This window comes from Neltuma alba, unplaced genomic scaffold, assembly GCF_004799145.2.
Source record: "Neltuma alba isolate B1F8T4 unplaced genomic scaffold, ASM479914v2 tig00003921_pilon, whole genome shotgun sequence".
NCBI lineage: Eukaryota > Viridiplantae > Streptophyta > Magnoliopsida > Fabales > Fabaceae > Neltuma > Neltuma alba.
In genome coordinates, this window is record NW_021633480.1 from 30799 (window position 1) to 47887 (window position 17089).

At 33.1% G+C, this 17089-nt stretch overlaps 2 non-coding genes and 1 pseudogene across 2 annotated transcripts; 1 reads left to right on the forward strand and 2 right to left on the reverse strand.

Annotated features, from left to right (window-relative positions):
- Window positions 1–5857: 5857 nt before the first annotated feature.
- Window positions 5858–5929, reverse strand: TRNAM-CAU (transfer RNA methionine (anticodon CAU)). The gene has a single exon. It is a non-coding gene; the product is annotated as a tRNA-Met (tRNA).
- Window positions 5930–9315: 3386 nt separating this feature from the next.
- Window positions 9316–9387, reverse strand: TRNAM-CAU (transfer RNA methionine (anticodon CAU)). Its single transcript has one exon. It is a non-coding gene; the product is annotated as a tRNA-Met (tRNA).
- A 3759-nt stretch (window positions 9388–13146) lies between these two features.
- On the forward strand, window positions 13147–17085 carry LOC114743058 (BTB/POZ domain-containing protein NPY2-like; annotated as a pseudogene).
- The last annotated feature ends 4 nt before the right edge of the window (window positions 17086–17089 follow it).

The window sequence follows — 17089 nt, forward strand, 5'->3', positions numbered from 1 at the left end:
GTGATCATTTTGGATAAATTGAAAATAATGCGACTATTTTTACCCAAGTTACTTCTTCATTGGGACATCAATTTTTCTTTTATATAAAAAGGGAATACAAAACTACAATAGAATGGAAAAAATAAATACAAGAGTACTGATGTGGGAATTTCTTACAAGGGGTTAGCCAAACCATGAACCTAATGGAGACAAAAACACGCGGGGCACGTGGCATTACTGATGAAGTTCAATGTTAACAAGTTTCTGGCGCTCTCTGGGTGAAGCGTGTCTTGAGGTTTATGCTTTGCTTAAATCGAGGTTAGTGAAATGGGCGGTGATTTATGTACTAGGGTTTAGCATCATTAGTCCCAGATTACCACATATCATCACACCTAACCTACGCCCAAGGCCAGGTACAATGTTCCCGTGACTATTACAATCATACTTCAACCTCAAACTCCCAAAAATTCTCCCACAAATGTTAACACTTCAACCTTTGATTAGCCATCTAAAACTTTTGAAACACGCTCATAACTTTAGTTTAGTAATATACTTAAATATAATATTTCAGTCTCCTTTGTTTTCTAAATTTATTATGTGTTCTTAAAAATATTTCTATTAATTATAAAGTATTTCCATCCAAATATAGTTTTAATATACATGATTGAATAAGAATAATTTATAAAAGTTAACGTATATTTATAACAAATAACTTATGTTAAGGACAAAAAATAATAATATTTTTAATTAATAAATAAAAAATATGAGTTCAATCTTATTTATAATTTCAATTGGTTGTTAATACCTATTCTTTTATTTTTATTTTTTAAAAATCTTGAAACACCTTTCACACACATTACGTTCTGACTCATTTGTTTTTAAAATTTTTTTTTTTGGGAAACAATGTAAATAAACACATTTGATAAGTGGGGAAAAAACAAAGGAACCTGCCTGTAATGTTTGCGGTTGTCGGATTCTACCGACGGGCCTGGCTTCTTAATGCATTATTGCCATTTGCGACATCCTTTATAATACCAACACTATAATGCTGCGCCAAGGAAATTACTGTCCCAAACGTTCATTTTTGTAAGTATTAATTTTAAAATTGGTTTAAATATTACTTTATTAAAAAAATTTGAATAGCGCAAACTTGAAGATCTTATTTCGATTTTCTCTGTGTGATGCTCATACGAGTACTTTATGTTTTTGGCGCTGCCCAATATAATACAGATACTTTAGTAATAGAAAAATAAATGGATGTCTGCTAGCCAATAAAAAAAATTAATATAATTTTTTATCCTTTAAATTTATTCTTATTTTGGTTTTAGTTCTTCTGAGGGCGAAATGATCCAAATTTTTATTGGGTATGGAGATCAATATTTTAAGTAAAAAGAAATTTAAGAAACTAAAACTTATGATTTAAAATTTGAGAGATCAAAACTAAAATGAAAATAAATATGAGAACCAAAATTTGTATTAATAAAAAATAAATAAATAAATGGGTGTGAGAATCCAAAGGTCATAGACGTAACTTCGAAAAAAGTGATGCATGGGGTCGCAGGTCACATATTGTCTTATTAGTGTAGTGCTTTCTCTGTTGTCACTCGAAAGATTGATCACATATTATTGTTCCTCTACTCTTTGATGTTGAACTAGACTGACGCTAACTGCTGGTAAATAAAAAAAAAAAAAAAAAGAAGCTAGAGTGACGTGAACTGTACAAACGCGTCATCTCATATTTTCATTGTGGGTTTTCTTTAATAATTTGTATTACCATACTCATTAAGTCTTTAATAAGATACTACCTTCGGTCTTAATTATAAGAGCCAGTTGACTAATTTGAGGAGATTAAAGAAGTAAATTAAGTTAGTTATTTGTCCTAAATAGGTGTTGTCTTTCCTAAAATATCCTTACCAATAAAGTGTATTAACTAAAACTATAATTATTAGAAGGACTATCTTAGAAACAATTGAGTAAATGTGAGAGATAAAGTGGATTGGGTCTTATATTTAGGACCAAAATAAAAGTCAAACAGGATCTTATATTAAGGACCGGAGGTAGTATATATGTAATTAGAAAAAGAGTATATTCATTAAGTTTTTTTCCTTCCCTTTTTTAACACAATCCAGTTTTCAGATTGAGTCAACTTGATCACATGCTGGATGTCAAACTTTCCTTGCCGTACTGTTCATTTTAGTTCTTATTAAAACATCATATACATGTTAAATTTTGATTCATGAATATCTCGAGATAAACATTGCAGCCCCCAGCACCGACGACAAAGGTTATGCTTTCCTTCGTATCTTAATGCTATCTCTTACCTTGCATTGATTCAGATCAGACACGAATTTATTAAACTTTGCAGAAATTTTTTTTTTTCATTCCAAAGAAGTTACAGATGACTAAGTTATAATAGACTGCTATTTAATTCGATATAATGTTTGTTAGAATTTTATGTGGAACAGGAAACATTAAAATGATATTACTTCTTACCGATATTTAACAGAAGAGTTAGTTGACTAATTTGAGTAAATTAAGAAAATTAGTTAAGTTATTTATTTGTAATAAATAGGTATTGTCTTTTTTAAAATATTTTTACTAATCAAGCGTTATTTAATAAAATATTTAACAGTATAATTATTACAAGGATTACTTTAAAAAATAGATAAATATAATAGACCAATTATATTGAGGTTTTATATCTAAAATCAAATTAAAAATTAAACTAGCTCTCACGATAAGAACCGGAGGTAATACTAGCTAACATAAATGAGTCAAAAACCGCATTTTATGGATGGCCAGAATTTGGATATTAATGTGTTAAGCAGCGCGCCTGAAATTTCATGAAGACAAAGTGGCCCTAATAATTAGTTATTGTTATATTATATTATATTATATTTGATCACGAACATCCTTGATTAATTAATCAGTTAATGGGGTTAAATCAGAGCCAAACGCAAGCAATTTAGAACAGTGAAAGTGTGAAAAGATAAGGTGGAAAAAGAGGGTATGTATAGTATCATATTGTTAAGTTATTGTCGCTATGCTGATGGTTTCAAAAAGAACCAGCTCTTCCACCGATCTTTTTCCATGGATCATTGTGCTGGCTTCAACCTCTGCCAGCCTTTTAAGCTGGCTTGCTCAAAATTATTTTGAAAAAAATGTATGCTAACTAATAGCAGTTGTTAAGCAGAATATTCCCTACGGGTGATACAACGAGTCAACGAAACATATTAAAATTAAAAGAAAAACGTTAAAGAATTGCATCTGCAATTGGATTGTCCACCAAATGAAAAATGACCATGATATTTTAATTTGACTCCTTTTTTATTTAATCTGCGTCGCGCCATTTCAATAATTAGCTCAACGCATAATAGGCTGAGAGATAAAACATGGTTATTATATTATAATATGTGAGCAAAGTATATTATTATTTGTTAGTTGCCAGGCCACTATATATATATAATTGTCCTATTTTTAGTTGATGTGTCTATCTAATATTTCTAGAAAATTCTGCATTTCAATATTTCCCTGTAATGAAACATGTATTGTACCTAATATCCAAGGTATCCTTTGTGTCATCTAAGAAGACATACAAAAAATTGGCATATAAATGTTTATTTCATTTTCTCATTATTAATTAATTATGTAATAGTAATTTTTCACAAATCATACTTTAAATTTTAATTAGATGATAAATTTTTTTTTTATTTATGACTATAATTTCATGAGTTTTACCTTAAAAAAATATTAAAATTAGGACTGTATATTGGGGGGGTTAGGCAACCCGGGGGTATGCCTGCAGCCTGCTCATTTAAGGTTAAATGGGTACAGGATAGTCCATATCCATATAGAATCTATTTAAACCCGTTATAAATGAGATACCCTTAAATAGGCAGTTTCACACAGGTTTTGGACTAACCAATTTAGTGATGCCTTTTTCCCCCCTACTAGAGAACTTTAATTTTAAAAATATGTAACATAAAAATAATACTAATCTAATTCTAAATGTAAGTTACATTTAGAATCGGAAAAGTAATAACTAAGATATAAGGCAACTCCTGATATATATTACTACTACTTCTAGTCCTAATTATAAGACTTTATTTGTAAACTACAAATGAAGCCTTACAATTAGAATCGGAGGTAGTAGAAGATTAAGTCATTCACCGAAAAAAACTACAAGTATAAGCTTAAGTCTTGAGAATTTTAATATTTCAATTAGTTAAAAAAAACAATTTCTCTTACCTTTTTACTGTCATTGATATGAAACAAGAAGGGGAATTAAATCAAACAATATCAAAAGCACATTGAAATATATACCCACCATTTACATATATCGTTTTAGCATAATACCTTTTTGCCTAAAACTATAGAGTTTAGTTAATGTAAAAGATCGATAAGTTGCATTTTGAACTAAATTTATAATCATGTATGAATCGTTTATTATTTTCCTTTGTCCTTGTTTTTCTGGTTATTTGTCCTGTTTACATTTTATTCTTAGCCTACTCGTTATTATTTTGTTCTATTGTAGAGATTAGAGCAACTATTTAAATATAATAAAACAAATGCATAGCTGATATGAATGATATTAGAAGGAAAATGGACTCAAAAACATAAATAATAGTAATCTAAACTTCTTGTCAAGTGATTAATCATGTCATGATTTACATTAATCATGTCAATTGACTCAGTGTTATGTACATGAAGCAATTAATACTGTAAACTTTACTTACATATTTATCAGTATAAGAGAATAACGAGAATTTCGGTCTTCCTTATGAAAAAGGAATAATTTAAGCACATAAATATTTTAGTTTTGTTGGGGCCTCCGTAAATAAATGTTTCAGTTTAACAACATCATCAGCACATTATCGTTTTATTTGTTCTCAAAGTCCAATATTAATAGTCCAGAGGGAAAAAAGAATATAATCCAAGATAAATAACAAATTAAAAAATAGAGCGTTAATTTATATTTATTTAAAAATGAAATCCTCTTTTTCTGAAACTAAAACACCTTTTTTTTTTTTCAAAATCTTGTTAGAAAAAACAATCGATTAGATTCATGAGTCGCATGATGCATATTTCGATGCGACGTGTCAGCGGGATGTCATCTAGAAGCAGGGATGGACAACAAATGTGATGTGTCCGGACAATTACCGTTGGATGAGGACGGAATCGAACAGTGGGAAAAAAAAATCAAAGCATTGGAAGCCACTCTATATCAGAGCCAGGTTTTGATCATGGGAAAAAAGAATATTAATCCAAGATAAATAACAAATTAAAAAATAGAACGTTAATTTGTATTTATTTAAAAATGAAATCCCCTTTTTCTGAAACTAAAACACCTTCTTTTTTTTTCAAAATCTTGTTAGAAAAAACAATCGTTTAGATTCATGAGTCACACGATGCATATTTCGATGCGACGTGTTAGTGGGATGCCGTCTGGAAGCAGGGATGGAAAGCAAATGCAATGTGTCCGGACGAATACTGTTGGATGAGGGCGGAATCGGATGATGGAAAAAAAATCAAAGCATTGGAAGCCACTCTATATCAGAGCCAGGTTTCGATCCTAGGAAAAAAGAATATTAATCCAAGATAAATAACAAATTAAAAAAGAGAACGTTAATTTGCATTTATTTAAAAATGAAATCTCCTTTTTTTGAAACTAAAACACCTTTTTTTTTCAAAATCTTGTTAGAAAAAACAATCGTTTGGATTCATGAGTCACATGATGCATATTTCGATGCGACGTGTCAGCAGGATGCTGTCTGGAAGCAGGGATGGAAAGCAAATGCGATGTGTCCGGACAAATACCGTTGGATGAGGACGAAATCGGACGGTGGAAAAAAAAATCAAAGCATTGGAAGCTACTCTATATCAGAGCCAGGTTTCGATCCTGGGACCTGTGGGTTATGGGCCCACCACGCTTCCGCTGCGCCACTCTGATTTATTATTGGCAAGATGCAATAAAAAAATATAAAGTAATATATGATCTGCGGCACCGTGGCCGTATCCCAGTAAAATGTAAATCCCGTCATCGTTTTGCTTAATAGATGGTCCATCTATAACCCATGCTTTGCTGACCTAAAAGGGAGAGTGTGTGCGGCAAAAAGAGATAAAGAGAGAGGGGAATATACGGGAGCCTTTAGTTGGAGAGGGACAATGGGATTTCAGAGACACATCGAATTGAAGTTATTAAACAAAGAAAGCATCGGAAGTAATAAACAAGTCTAAAGGGTGTTTGATGCTTTACTTAACTCCATCGCTTCTCTTCTCTCTCAATCTTTCATTCTCCTTTTGGATTTGGCAACCCCACCCCCACCTCATTGCTTTCCCTGTTATTTCTTAATGGGGTCATTTCTTTTGGATTACATTAAAGATACCAATGAAACGTGTTGGCACCAAAATTTTTAGTTCTCCTTATCTGTTCTTTTCTCTTATTTCATTATGTCCTTTCACTCTACGAAAATTTCCTTTTGCAGCCATCTCATCTTATCTGAAAATAAATGATCCATTGGTAATTTTGTAAATATATATTGCCCATCTTGCTCTTGCTCCACCTTCAACCTGAATTAATTAGATGATTATATGTTAAGTGACTCAAACCCAAGGGGGGATCACAGGTCAAATGCTCACAAATTATTAAACATAGATTGCCAATAGGAAAGTAAAGGAGGGAGAGAGTAAAAAAGAAGTGTTTTCCCCTTTGAAAAATGGCAGAAGCAGACAATCTTGAATTTCATACAAACATTAATTTAAGATTCTTGTACCCTTTTTTTCCTCAGAGTAGACCCTCCTCACCAACCCTTCCTTTAGAATGTGTAATTCAGGGAACATGGGCCGTCTAAGAACTACCAAACTCATTACGGCAGTGCCCATTTCTGCCATCAAGTCAGTGGAAATTGAAAGTTATGAAATAAATTCTGCGGCGGCATGGCAGACTATAGCTATCATAATTTTATTCCTTTTGAAATGGTTCTGTTAAAAAAAAAAAGAATTATATTATGTTGATTCTTAGTGCTCTAAGAGAGATTAACATCTACTACTAATGGAGTATATTTTTTATATCTCAATATATATATATATATATCATCCGTTATTTAGAATTTGGTCCAATATTTTGGACCAGGTGATGCAAGAAATTGAATGTCAATTTATCAATTTGTGAACACTTCCACGAGGAAGACGATAAAGTTGAATTATTGGAGTCTTTTAATAATTCTTTTTTTATTTTTTTCTTAAATATATATTCTCTTATTAGAGGCAATTCTAGGTATTACCGGGTACTAAATATGAGCACCTCTCTCAGCAAAAATTTACATCTTGGTTCGTCACATTATGAGAGACTAATTTCTTCTGTTAGACGTGACCTCTATTTAGTTTTTTTTTGTTTTTTAATTGAACCTTTTTCCCTTTAAGAAATAAGGTAGGAAGAAAAGCCTAATTTTGGGCATGAGTTGGGCCGTATTGGATTTAGACAAAACGGTGGCATTTCATGAAAGCTATGGTTCGGTGACAATGAACCAACATATCAAATTAACGTCTTGTGAGAATATGTGCCCTAAACTCCAAAGGACATGTCTCATAATAATATCTATACTTTGGTCAAAGAATCACGAAATGATGGTAAGGATTTAACCTCCCCATTCACTTTGTTTTTAACCTCAATTGTGAATATTCAAAACCCGATGACCTTGGTCATGTCACATATAATCATTACATTTACACGTCATATATAACACGTAACTTTTGCCCAGATTACATCCAAGCATTAAGATAATTGCTTTTAAAAGATACATTATTACTATCAAATTTTGCAACACTTGATATCAAAATTCTAATTATTTTGATAATAACGTCTTAAAACAAGTATAGTAAAATGCAGTGGTAAGTTGTGACTTCGATGTGTTTGAACTTTAAAGATAATTATGATTTGGGAAGGAAAAATAATAATAATATTGATTGATAATGGCACAAAACCCAGGCTTTGTAACCTTCAAGCAAGAGCCCTTGGCACTTTGACAGTTCCACTCATGTTATTGAATTTTTATTTATGTTTAAAAAATCCATTTTGAAAAAACAAGGGAAAATGACAAAACAAGCTGGAATTTTGAAATGCCAAATAAGAAATGTTAACAAAAATTTGTTGTTATTTACAAATTCAGACTTGTTAATATTAAATAAAGTTGTGTTACCAAGCTTGATTTAAGATTTGTAATTTTCAGCTTTTTTTCCTATCATTCTCCCACAAAACAAATCGTATAAAAACACGTACCAAGATTTACATGGAATTTCATAGGTAGCTTTATAATCAATTTATATGATACCGAGATATTTTTAATATATAATGAAACTAATTAAAATATTTTTTAAATGTATAAGTGACTGCGATAATTTATCCTAAGAAGACTTAGTAGAATGAGGTTAGGTGTCTTTAAAGTGATAAATTTAAGAAATGTCTTAATTACTATTCAAATGAAGGTAAGCGGTCAAGATCCCAAACACAATTAACCATCCATGTCCTTCTACTTCAGAGTGCACGTTTTTTGAATTTATGCGTTTTGTTTCTACATTCTTTTCCAGAAGATTATGACCTTATATTTGTCACCTTTTTTAAAAATTAAAATAAAAATTCTCTACCAAATCTGCATATATTAATCAATTTAAGTTTCAAAAGTTGAGAATTTTTTGTCACTTTGATGTCAGCCAATGCTTGTTAAGTTGTTATCTGTTAATTTCATCTCATGTAAGGTCGGGTAACTAAAATATGTATACCTAATAATTAAGTAATTAATTAACATTGATGTCCACATATCATAGACTACATAAAATTAGATTGTTATTATTCTATTAGTAATTATTAATTAATTGTAAGCATTAGAATTTTATTTTCAAATTTATTTATATGTTAAATATATTTTTAATCATGTATATTGTAATTTTACATGAATAACCGTTGTATGAATGAGTTTTACTTTTAAAAAAAATAAAAATCCCAGTTTAATGAGCCTATTTCTAAATACTTATGAACATGAAAATAGACTCAAGATGCATGTAACATAGATTCACACTATGAACTTTAGGATTTTTTTTTTTTTGAATAAAAATCCCCTTTCTTTTAAGACTAAAAAGGCCTATTTCTTTTTGTTTTTTTGGAGGAAGGGCAGCCGTTTATATTTATATCGAGGAGCCCAATGCGTACTTAGGAGTGACGCATCAGCCCAATACCGTGTAAAGAGGGATAAGAGGCGGTGGTGACGTGTCAACGCATCCGCCGTTGGATGAGGCGTGAAATCGAACGGTGCAAAAAATAAAAATCTCGGAAGCCACTCTTATCAGAGCCAGGTTTCGATCCTGGGACCTGTGGGTTATGGGCCCACCACGCTTCCGCTGCGCCACTCTGATTTGTTGATCGCTGATCTACAAATTTTTATAAAACTAGATAGCAGTGAGGCTTGCGAAACCCAAAGCATCAGAATCACTGCTTGCCGGGGCAAAGGAAGGGGGGTGCAGAAGAAAGAAGAGAAAGTAACATAGGAAAACGAATGAGGAAATAAAGAAGGTGGAATATGCCGTCTCCTGAGATGGGAGGTACCACGGGGCTGCAGGCACAGCACAGAAAGCTTCGAAAGTGATAAACTAGAGTAGAGTGTGCTCAGAAAAGTACAAAAGTCATTCACAAATATATTCAAAACATCAAATGTTTGATGCTTCACTCGACTCCACGCTTATCTTCTCTCCCAGTGGATCGTTCCAAATGGAGATCCATTCCCTGTTTTATCCACTTTTCACCTTCATGTTCTGTCCGCCTAATGATTCTGGTTTTTTCCTGTTTAGTGTCAATGAGGGGCTTCCCCCCCCCCCCCCAACATTGGGCGTTGCAGGAAAATCTGATAAATTAGAAATGACAATGAATAAAAACCAGCCAGGAGAGTTTTGAAAAATGGCTTTATTGTGATTTGCCAAGAAGAAAATAGATCAACGGCGTGATGGGATTTTGAGGAAGAAGATGAAGTTGAAGGGCCTTCCTTTCTTTACGAAGAAAAGCCTTATTTTGAGGGCACGTTCAGTCCCATTATTCGATTTGGACCCAACGGTGAAGTGATGGCAGTAAAGTGCATCCAAGCAAGCCAAGCCCCTTTGAATGAAAGCCATTGTTCTGTTCACCATCATATCAACCTGCTACTTTAGCGATATGTGCCCTAATTAACCTCTCATTTGACAAGTCTCATATACGACAATAATAGTAACATTATTCTTGGTCAAAACCAACAAATCATTCAACCAACTCACTTTTCACTTCAAATTTAATTACTTTTTCATACCATTTACATCAAATTCAATATTTCAGGCAGGCCTTTTTCCTACCTCGTTTATACTTTTCTTCCCTCCATGTGCTTGTCCTGGATTCCCTCTATCTTTCAATTTGTACATTACATTTGCACATCATGTATATTACAAGGCTTATTACTATTTCCTCATTTTTTATATAAAGGTTAACGCATGTTATATACTAAGGTTAGTTAGGTGCATTATTGGTTACATGCTTGCATGTTCAATCCTACCTATTTCCAAGTTTTTTTTTTCAGCTTATCCTTTACACTTAAAACAGGAACAAAAAAAAACATATACAAGTACTTGCATTTTAACTTATTGACATTTATAGTAGTAATTATTTTTTGCGATATGCATAGAAATTGCAGCGAGTTACAAGTTTTGATTAAGAGAAAGAGCAGTGGTCTCATGATTTGATGCAACTAGGCTCCCGATCGAAGCATATGACCAGACATGAACACATAAATCCATGCCCATGCATGTGCCTATCCGTCCATCGTATATAATATATGATATATTCCTGCGTGCAGTGTCTTTTGTTTTTCCTTCCCTTTTTCTGTATTCTCCGGTCCTTTTAATTTCCGGTTATAATAAATGTATACCTTCAATGAGCTCTGCTTTTAAGTTTCTTTAATGAAAAATGAAAAAGTTGCTGCGTAATCGCTGTTGATATAGCACTGTTCCAAAATTCAAAAGTACTCGATGGGATAAATATGTAGCATAAATTCCTTTTAGTGAAAGGGAAGCCAAGGGAGAATTTATTGAAGAGTAAAAAGGAAGAAACAAGTAACAACAATAAAATATATTTAAATACCTCAATCTTTTTACTTTCTCTATCGACTCTCTGATTATTATAAGAGGTAACCTTTAGCTATAAAATTAATTAAAGGGAGATTTTACACAACAAAAGTTTAATTACATTATAGGGTTAATTAATCCGCAAGTCCTTATATTTTCAATGAATTTTGAATTAGGTCCCTATAATTTTTTTTCTTTTTATCAGGTCCTTATACTTTTATCTTTTTTTAATTAGGTCCTTATATTTATTTTTCTTTTAATTAAGTCCTTATAATTTTACTAAATTTTTAATCAGGTCCATGTAGTTTTAATTTTTATTTATTAATTAAATATAAGCTTAATTAAATAGAGTAATACTGAAATATAAAATATTAATAATTAAAATTAAATTAATAATTATGTAATAAAAAAGTTAATTAATTCAGGAAATTTTTTTAGAACAATTAATTTTTTTGCTGAAAAAATTAAAATCATTATAATAATTCAATATCTTTAGAATATTATTGTTTATAAACTAATATTAAATAATATATACTATTTTATGTTTATATAATAGTACTATTAGAATTTATAAAATAAAGAATAAAAAATTCAGAGACTTAATTAAAAATAAGGTGAACTTATAAGGACTTGATAAAAAGAAAAATAAATACAAGGACCTAATTAAAAACAAGTGAAAGTATAAAGACCTGATAAAAAGAAAAAAAACTATAAGGACCTAATTCAAAATTAGTTGAAATTATAAGGAGCTGTGGATTAATTATCCCTACATTATATTCTGTGTAAGGAAAAAAACTAAAAAATATATATATCTTTATTTTTTTTATTCTGCTGCGTCTTTATGTGACTCTATAATTGTAATTTATAAACTGAAAGTTGAGACTTTGAAATCGGAAATTTAAGAAATATCTTAATATTGAAATCGAGCTAATTGGTCAAAATTCCCAACATAAATTACCAGCAATGCAAGTGAAGTCATCCAGGATGCCCCATCTTTCAATTAACCATCAATTCCTTGTCGTTCTACTTTAGAGTACACATTTCTTGAATTTATGCACATTGTGTCTACACTCCCTTCTAGAAGATTTTGACATTTTTCAACCTGTTTTTATTATCTTCTCTATCAAATACTACACATTTTTTTTTAATACAATTTACGGTCTAAAAGTCAAGTATTTTTGTCACATTGATGCGGAAATACTTTTTGAGTTTTGATTTTTCACACATAGTAAGTAATATTTTTAGTTATTTATTACTATATGCGATATGGTTGAACATATATTGATGATGAATCCACAGACTTTTGATTAATATATAATTTTTCAATGCATAAAGAGACCAAGCTGTTACATTTTTATAATTTGTATTAATTAGATATCACCATCCGTGTCAGGCGAGCATCATATAGAAAGTTAAATAACTAATATTTACGCGATTCTGATTTTCTGGGAAAAAGATTCTTGAGCCAAGAAAATTGCAAAACAAATGGAAGAATATTATATAAATGTGTGTGTGAGGTGGTGACACATAGGAAAGAGAATATCATAAAACAAAACGATAATATGCCATATTTGCAGAGTATTGACTCTGCAAGAAGCAGATTGGAGCATTGCATGTGGAATGTAGGGATTAAGGATAGGAAAAGAAATAACACTAGCTACCTCATTGTTTTCTATGTATCTTACCCACCTCTTATTAACCCACGCACGCGCGCGCGCACACACTACATGTAAATTAATTAATTAACATCAATATAATTTATAATAAGTTTTATAATGTGCATTGCATGCATTGTGTATGGAAGAGAGTCAGGCTCTGGTGGGTCCACTCCCTGTTAGATTGCTCATAGATTGATGTGCATGAGATTATGTAAAAGATTTTCATTTCATATATATATATATATATATATATATATGGATGTTTACTATTCCTTTTCAATGCATCTTGATTAGGCTGCTTTACTTTTCTTGGTCGTACCCACCTGCAACTCACTTTTCTTTTTGCGAGAAAAAGGCTTTTGATATGTGAATACAGCTAGTGAGTGTTTAACTTGTGAATGCTTTTGTTCTGTAGCTTATAACAAGGAAGCCAACCCAGTAAGTATATAGCGAGTCAGATTATACTTCTGTGGAGAAATTCTGATGTTGATTGGCTTTTTCATTAAGGCCTCTTGTATCTCTTTTATATACGCTCGGCTGGTTTCTGTGACACACACACAAAATCACATGCACAGTAAAGAGCTTTCAGCTTTGTGTTTTTGTCGCGACCACTCTTGTTTGGTTGTTTCTACTTTGGCAATTCCAGACATACTTTCAGATTTCATATCTCTTTAGCCTCAGTCCTGTCCCCTTATCTTGTTGTATCTCTCTGTTTGTCCTCCAATCTACTTTGGTTTCTCAAATATTCCCTCCCCGAATATTCTCCTTCTGCTTAGGTATGCTTCAATCCTCACTTTCCATCTCTCTTCCTTCTGCTTCACCATTTCAGTTCCCGAATGGTTTGTGCTTTAAATTCCTGTGCTCGTTGTTTCTCAGCATCTAATTAGCTTGGTATATGCATCTTTACCTGTCTGATTTAACTTGTGAGAAACTGTTATTTCCCACACATGTTCTTCAAGAGACGTGAAGAACCTTATTCCTATACAGCAGAATAGTAAAGTTTGGTCGTCAAAGACTCCAACCAAAATTTATGCCGTTTGTCTACTGCTTGCGTGATTTTCTAAAATATGCTGTCTTGTGACGCAGGTGCTTAGTTGGGTTCAAAGGAAGAACAGATTAGAGTGCTCAAAAAGCGTATAGTAAAGGAATGTTGAGCATGGAATTTGAGTTCTGAGCCAGAAAGTGTATTGCTTTGCTTGGGAATATCGAAGATAAAATAAATATAAGAGTGGGTGGGTCGGTTGGGGTCAGTACTCAGAATTGAGCAAGTGGGGGTGTCTCTGGTTTTGAGAAATTTTACATTATGTTCGAGATAGTCCTGTGACCAATGTCTCCTTTCTTGAACCTCTTCGCCGTGGTCCTTGGGCTGTGTTACCGATTCAATGAACAATCTCTTTTCATTCTATTGAAAAACAATTTCTGATATGCACGGAAAAACCACTTCTTGCTTCTCTTTCTGGCCTCGTTTTGTGGGAAAAAGATTCGGTCTTACTAGGAAAGATATGGTTCATCTTACCTTCCCTTGAATTTTGAGTGAAGGATTAGCATTTAGGAATTGGATCAATAGTAGAAAAGGAAGGGAGGGATATAGTTTGTTTATCTGGCCAGGATGAAGTTCATGAAACTTGGATCTAAGCCTGACTGTTTTCAATCTGATGGCGATAAAGTCAGGTATCATCAGATTATATTTTGAGTTTTATAGAGCTTATGCTTGTTATTTTCCTCCCAAAGTGCCCCGTTTATCTTTTGAGCTTTGCTTGTGAAAGATCAATTTTAAGATATTCCTCTTCCATACCATACCACTGCAAACTTCATGATTTTTGTCTTCATTAACTTTGTTTTTGCCCATTTATACCTTCATGTTAAACACTGTTCTCTTATTGTCCTTTTCCCTCACTTCAGTTAGCATATCTTCTAATACATGTGAATTGATCTTGTTACTTGGTCACTCTTCTATCCAAGTCTTATAGGCCTTGTGAGAGGCATAAAACCTTGTTTGAGTGAAAAAACTCTTCACCGCGACTTACGTTTTATGTCATCTGAACGTTCTTATGGACAATATTTGTTTGGCTGTGATATGTGGATGCTGGAAAATCAGAAATTATAATAAAATCTACATGTCTTGTCAAGCAGCTCTGTAAATTTTCTTTTTAGCCCTTTTCTCTCTCTTTTCCCCTTTCTGATTTGATTGCTTTATTTGGGACTAACTTGAGCTAGCATATATTTGTCCAGATTTGTGGCGACTGATTTGGCAACGGACATAGTCATCAATGTTGGAGACGTGAAATTTTTTCTCCACAAGGTAAGAATCTAGTGATTATATCATCTTTACACGCCCTGCAGTTAGTATTGATCAAATTAGTGTAAATAAGGAATAAGGGGTCAAATAATTCTTTTTAAGTAATCCAACATGGTCAAAGATCCAACTTAATTGGTTGAAACACAATCTCTTCACATGTGATGCACGGCTGGAGTTTATTAGTCCTGCGTATGCGATAGTTATTCAGTTTATACCAGAAAGAAGGGATGGAAGGAGACTATTCATGGCAAGAGAATACAATAAATTTCAAATGTCATGAAAGTAAATGAATGAGACTTAGCTGAGATTTTATCTGATTCATATTATTCTTTGGGATGCTGATCTTGGTCTTGTTTCTTCTTGATGCCTACAGTTTCCACTTCTGTCCAAGTGTCCCCGCTTGCAGAAATTGGCTGCGAACACAAATGAGGACACTAGTGATGAGATTCAGATTAATGACATCCCTGGAGGACCTGCTGCTTTTGAAGCATGTGCCAAGTTCTGTTATGGCATGACAGTGACTCTCAATGCTTACAACGTTGTTGCAACTCGATGTGCAGCAGAGTATCTTGAGATGTATGAAACTGCTGAGAAAGGCAACCTTATTTACAAGATTGAAGTCTTCCTTAACTATAGCATTTTCAAGAGTTGGAAAGACTCAATCATAGCTCTTCAAACTACCCGATATCTTCTTCCATGGTCTGAGGAACTTAAAATCGTTAGTCATTGCCTCAACTCTATAGCTTCCAAGGCTTCAATGGATACATCTAAGGTGGATTGGCCATATACCTATAACAGGAAAAAGCTTTCCTCTGAAAATGGGAATGAATCTCACTGGAACGGTGTGAGGAAACACCAGACAGTTCCAATGGACTGGTGGGTGGAGGACCTTTGTGACCTTCAACTAGAACTTTATAAGCGTGTCATGACAACAATCATAGCCAAAGGCAATGTTCCTGGTTCTGTAATTGGTGAGGCTTTAAATGCTTATGCCTTAAGAAGGTTACGGGTTTCGACAAGGGTGTGATTCAGAAAAGTGATAACATCAAGTATAGATTGCTGTTGGATACTATCATCCGACTACTTCCTGTTGAGATGGACAATGTCTCTTGCGTTTCTTGCTCAAGTTATTAAAAGCAGCGATTGTTTTGGAATATGAAGAGTTGGAGATATCTGAAACTGATGAGAAGAATAGGGCAGAATCTTGAGGAGGCTGCAGTGTCTGATCTTTTGATTCCAGCACCAGTTGGGGAGACAGCGATGTTTGATGCTGACACTGTGCAAAGACTAGTTGAAGAGTTCGTTGCCTTTGAGCTGAATTATCAGAAGACTGATGCTCTTATGGAAGATGAATTGCAAGAGAAATTAGAAGCCCAAGGATGTATCAGATACTTCTAAGCTTAAGGTAGCAAAGCTGATAGATTGTTACCTTGCTGAGGTTGCACGTGATCCCAACTCCCTCTCCCAAAATTCATCAGTATTGCTGAATTAGTATCAACCTTTCCCAGACCATCTCATGATGGCCTTTATAGAGCTATTGACATGTACTTAAAGGTGAGTTTTTCCTTATGCTTGTTATCACTTACAGTCATATGATTACTGTAAGGAGTTTTATGAGGCTAATACCAAAGAACATGGCTGAACCAGCTTTATCTTTTTCATTTTTAGCATCTGCAACACTTAGATCCATTTATTAGCAAGATGATTGTTCAAGTTTCTGAGGCTGATTGTGTTACGTAATGCAGGAACATCCCAAAATCAGCAAGAGTGATAGGAAAAGAATATGTCGTTTAATGGATTGCAAGAAGTTGTCAGCAGAAGCATGCATGCATGCGGTGCAATGAGAGGGCTTCCCTTAAGAGCAGTCGTGCAAGTTCTCTTCTTTGAGCAGCTTAGAGCCACAAAATCTTCTGGAGGGACCACAACACATGATTCTCTCGAATGTACGAGGAACTTGCTTCCTGAGGGTTCATGGCAGCTCTAGATCTACCCACAACCAATACAGAAGAAGAGTGGG